At 39.7% G+C, this 5,761-nt stretch overlaps 1 pseudogene; it reads right to left on the bottom strand.

The window, feature by feature from the left end:
• Window positions 1-1,956: 1,956 nt before the first annotated feature.
• On the bottom strand, window positions 1,957-4,078 carry LOC148006520 (heat shock protein HSP 90-beta pseudogene; annotated as a pseudogene).
• Window positions 4,079-5,761: the final 1,683 nt, after the last annotated feature.

Here is a 5,761-nt window from a genome sequence, read left to right as displayed (position 1 = left end):
TATTGATGAAGACAGAAGGAACTTCTCTTATAGAATGTTGGTTACTGTCATTGATCTTAATTGTTCACCATTGGTGTTTATTGATGAAGACAGAAGGAACTTTGGTCATAACACATGGAAAACTCAATGTGGTATAAAACAGAAAGCTTTTTCTTTTCTCATTAGCTTTCACACTACCAGAAGGCACTTTGTATGCTATTTTTGGAAAATGTCATCCACAATTGTACCAAACTATGACTACTGTGAAGTATAATAATGACCAAAATGACGAGAATGTTCCATGGGTACAATAGTGGCATGAATATTACGAGGTGACTACTTGTTTTCTGACTGGAATCTGGCTCTCAGGCTATCCTAAAACCCAACCCATGACGAGGGAGCTCATAGGTTTCTGTTTTAAATCTATTACTATGATATATATATATATATATATATATATATATATATATATACAATTTGATATATATATATCAAATTAACCTCTGCAAAATCAGAGCTTTCCTACTTGAGAAATGTTTTTGTGTACAGTATAGTGGTTAATGTAAAATTTGTACCTGGATGAAGTTCACAAAATAAAGCTTTGCAGAGGATTTAGCTATAAATGGAACATCTATGTTAATTATCTACCAAAGCTCAAAGAAAATCATAGATAAGAAAATCAACAGATTGCAAAAGCCAAATGTGATAGAAGACCAGATTGAAATTATCTTCTGGGTTACCTTACTTAAGGTGACATTTTCTCATTCCACTGATTTGCCTGCAAAATTCACGATATCCTTGTTTTTAATATCTGAGTACTATTTCATTCTGTAAATGAACCACATTTTCTTTATCCATTTCTCATTTGAGACATCTAGTTTGGTTCCAATTTCTTTCTACTATGAATGAAACTGCTATGAATATAGTGGAACATGTATCCTTGTGTGATAGTGTAGCATCTTTTGCTTATGTATGCCCAGGAATGGCATAGCTGGATCTTGAGGTAAAATTATTCCTATTTAGCTGCGAAACCACCAGATTGATTTCCAGACTGGGTGTAAAAGTTTACAATCTCACCATAAACATAGGAGTGTTTTCCTTGTGCTACCTACTCCCAAGCATACACAGTCACCTGAGTCTTTGATCTTAGCCATTCTGATGGGTGTAAGTTGGAATCTCAGAATCCTTTTGATTTTCAGTTCTCTGATGACTAAGGATGTTGAACATTTCTTTCAGTGATTCTTGGCCATTTGAGGATCCTCCATTGATAATTCACTGTTTAGCTCTGTACCGCTATTTTTAATTAGGTTATTTGGATGGCTAGCATATAATTCCTGAATTCTATATATATTTTGGATATTAACTCTCAGGCAGTTGTAGGGTTGGTGAAAATGCTTTTCCAATTACTAACCTGTGGTTTTGTCCTAGTGACTGTGTTCTTTGCTTTAACAAGCTTTTCTGTTTCATAAGGTCCCATTTAAAATTGTTAATTTTAATGACTAAACCACTGATATACTATTCAGGAAGTAGTCTCTTGTAGCAAAGAGTTCAGTGTAATTCATAACATTATGTTCTATCAGATTTAGTATATCCAGCTTTACATTGATATCTTTGATCCATTTGAACTTGAGCTTTGTACACATGATAAATATGGATATATTTGCATGCTTCTACAAACATGCATCCAGCTAAATCAGTACCATTCATTGAAGGTGTTCTCACTTTTTCATTGTATTGTCTTGGATTTTTTTGTATAAAACAGTATCTTCTTAATTTTGCATGCTTTTAATTTCAGAACAAAATAAAACAAACAAACAAACAAAAACTACTATATACAACAGCCAACCCTAATATTCTGTGGGAGGGGTTCTTTCTGCCTTTAGGCACAAGGGCAGGATAGAAGAGATTCTTGTAGACATGAGCAGAGAGCCAGGTAGCTCAAAGCCAGTCAAGGATGTTGGGGGAGCCAAAGGGATATTATACAGTGCACAGGGTCTTCCCATGAGCCTTTATGTGAGATGGATCCACATTACCCTCCAGTGGGGGAATCTCATCAGGAACAGCAGCACTAGGCTCTTCTGCAGTGTCCTCATCTTCGTCAAAGCCCAGGCCTAGTTTAATCATGCTATAGATGTGGTTACTGTGGGTTTGGTGGTCCTCAAGTGAGAAACCAGGGGAGAGCAGAGCAGTTTCAAACAGCAGCACTACGAGGTCCTTGGCAGCTTTGCTCTTTTTGTCTGCTTCAGTTTTATGCTGCTGTAGGATCTCCACAAGTGGGTGATCAGGGTTGATCTCTATGTGTTTCTTAACCATCATGTAGCCCATTGTAGAATTGTCTCGCAGTGCATGGGACTTCATGATCCATTCCATGTTGACTGTCCAGTCATAGGTGCTAGTCATATTGCAAACAAGGTAAGAATGCAAGTCTATTGGAAATTGTCACTTTTCCAACCTTCTTGTCCAAGATCTTTTTTGTGAGCTTTCATAGATTCTCAAAATGTTGCCTTGGTTGCCTCCATTTTCTTCTTCTCTTCGTCATCCTCTGGAAGCTCCAGGCAATCCTTAGTCGCTGAGACCAGACTCTTTCCATCAAATTCTTTGAACTGTTGTGTGCAGTACTCATCAATAGGCTCAGTCATATACGTCACCTCAAACCCTTTTTCCGCACATGTTCCACAAAGAGTAGACCAATTGCTCTTTGCTCAAACCAGTAATATAGTAGATAGACTTCTGTGTCTCCTTCATGGAAGATGCATACTCTGATAGGGAAGTCATCTCATCCTCAGACTGAGAGGAGTGATAGCAAAGGAGCTCAGAGAGGTAGCGATGGTTAGTAGAATCTTCATGGATTCCAATCTTTAAATTCTTGGAGAATGCCTCATAAAATACCTTGTAGTTCTCTTTGTCTTCACCCAACTCAGAGAAGAGCTCAAGACACTTCTTCCCAATGTTTTTGTAGATGACTTTCAGGATTTTGCTCTGCTGGAGAATTTCTTTGGAGATGTTCAGAGGCAGGTTCTAGGAATCAACCACACCACAGATAAAGTTGAGGTAGGTATCAGCTCGTCATGACTGCCAATGGTGAATACATGACAGATGTACAATTTGATATTCTTCTTCTTGTTGCTCTCAAAAAAGTCAGAGGGCGATCACTGGGAATAAAGAGCAATGTCCTGAATTCCAAGTGATATTCTACAGAGAAGTGCTTGACTGTCAAGTGGTCTTTCCAATCATTGGTGAGGCTCTTATAGAATTCACCATATTTATCTTGAGTGATGTCATCCAGATTTCTAGTACAGATAGGCTTCATCTTACTCAGTTCTTCCTGGTCAATGTACTTCTGCTTGATCTCTTTGTTTTCTTTGCCACTGTCATCTGCCTTGTCAGATCTTACATCTTCAATCTTAGGCTTCTCCTAATCTTCCTTATATTCCTTCTCTTCCTTACCTTTCTCTTCCTCTGCCTCATCATCTCTTATTTCCTTCTCTTGTTCCATCTCAAAGTAAAGGGTGATAGAATGGCCTAGGAACTGCAAGTGATTGTTCACCACTTCCTTGACCTTCTTCTCCTTTAAGAATTTGGTCTGGTCTTATTTGAGGTGAAGGATCACTTTTGCACCCCAGCCAATGGGCTCATCATGGTTTGCATGAAAGATGAAGGATCATCATTGTGGATTGTGATTACAACCACTTTATCCACCACTAGATAGGGAGAATAAAATCTGACATAAACCACCCAATCATGTAGATGTCTGCACCAGCCTGGAAAGCCTCCATGAATGCCTTTGTACCAGGCTTAGCAATGGTTCCCACACTATTCATAAGATCAGCCTTGACCATACCAATGTCTGTGTCCACCAAAGTCGGAGTGTTCTCCTGAGGTTGGGGATGATGTCAATTTTCAGCTCTTTCTCATTGTCCAACTTCGAAGGGTCTGACAGGCTCTCACAGCAAATCTTGTCCAGGGCATCAGAAACATTAGAGATCAACTCCTGGAGGAAAAGAGAAGTATTGATAATTAGGGACATGAGCTAGGCAATTTCTGCCTGCAAGGAAAAGGTGTCCACCTTTTTCTCTCTGTGGTACACTTCCTCAGGCATCTTGACAAGATAGTCAAGTATTAGTTCAAAACAGCGTGGGCCCAGATCATGTACAAATCACACAGTAAGCCTACACTGTGCGAGGGTGACTCAAGAGCTGTTTTGGCTTCTTTGTCAAAATTCAGAATTCTTTAGTCATGTGTGTTTTTTCTGGGTCTTTGGTTCATTTCCATTAATCAACCTGTCTGTGAACTAACCCAAACTCAAAAGGGTATGAATAGTATTTACTAACATAAAAGTGGATATTAACTATAAATTACAGGAAAACCAAATAGCTTCCACAAACCCAAATAAGCCAAATAACAAGGAGTGCCCAAGGAAGTATGGTTGAATATTTCTCAGAAGGGGAAATAAAATAGATATTAGAGGTGGATGGAGGAAGGAACACAGGTAGGAGGGGGGGAATTTAGAGGGTAGCTGGATGGGAGAATCAGGAGTAAGAAGAACAGGGGATAAAAAATAGAAATCATTTATAGGCAGGGGTGGGGTCATCTCTAGGATGCCCCAGACACCTAGGATGGGGTCAGGATGCCCCAGACACCTAGGATGGGGTCGGCATGCCCCAGGGTGTCTGTGGGAGTGACTCTAGCTGAGAAGTCTAGCAGCAGGGGATATGGATCCTGAATTAGCCACCTATAGGCATAAAAGACTCCCAGTAGTGGGATAAGGATAGCAACGAACCCCCAAAAGCTTAGACCAAAAGTGTGCCCTGCCTACAAGATGTACAGTGATAGAGTTAGAGCAGAGACTGAGGGAATGGTCAACTGACTGACCCAAATTAGACCCATCACATGGGCAAGAACTAATCCCTGACACTTAATGATACTCTGTTGTGCTTGTTGACAGGCCGGGCTGTGCTCTGAGACGTGCTAGTCAGCAGACAATGAAAACAGTTGCAGAGACAGAGTCAGATATTAGATGAATCTCAGAGAGACTTGTGGAAGCACTGGGGGAAGGACTGAAGTACCCAAAGAGGACAAGAACTCTACAGGAAGACCAGCAACTAACCTGGACTCTTGAGGCTTCTGAAGATGAACCATCAGCCAAAGAGCAAGCATTGGCTAGACCTGAGCTAGCTCGCTCTTTCTTTCTTTCTTTCTTTCTTTCTTTTTTTCTTTCTTTCTTTCTTTCTTTCTTTCTTTCTTTCTTTCTTTCTATGTATCTATCTATCTCTATCTCTATCTATCTATCTATCTATCTATCTATCTATCTATCTACCTATCTACCTATCTATCTATCTCTATATCTACATCTCTATATCATATATGTTGTTTTCTCTTAATGTTGGTCCCCCAACAACTGGAGCAGGGGTTGTCATTGAATATCTTGGCTGATTATGAAAACTATTCCCCTTACTAGATGGTCTTGTCTGGTTTCAGTTCCACAGTGGCGTGATTTGCCAAGTGGAGATGGTAGCTGGGGAATGGAAGCACGTAACAGTCTGCCAGCAGAAATTTGAATACCCTCTGACAGGGGAGTGAGGATGACAATAGAAAAGGCAGAAAAATTATGCAAGACAGAGATATGGAAGTGCTACAGGCCAATACCAAACCAGCAGCAAGTATATTCTTCATAGCTCTTTTATAATACATAGGACTGTGAGAAACAAATACACAAGCTAACAGAGTCAATTGTTAACATATAAACATAAGTCATCTGTTATCAGCATCAGCTAGAAGCCTT

This window comes from Rattus norvegicus, chromosome 3 (assembly GCF_021556685.1).
Source record: "Rattus norvegicus strain SHRSP/BbbUtx chromosome 3, alternate assembly SHRSP_T2T, whole genome shotgun sequence".
Lineage (NCBI taxonomy): Eukaryota > Metazoa > Chordata > Mammalia > Rodentia > Muridae > Rattus > Rattus norvegicus.
Note: the sequence above shows the minus strand (reverse complement) of the source record. Positions and strands in the feature narration are given on the sequence as shown.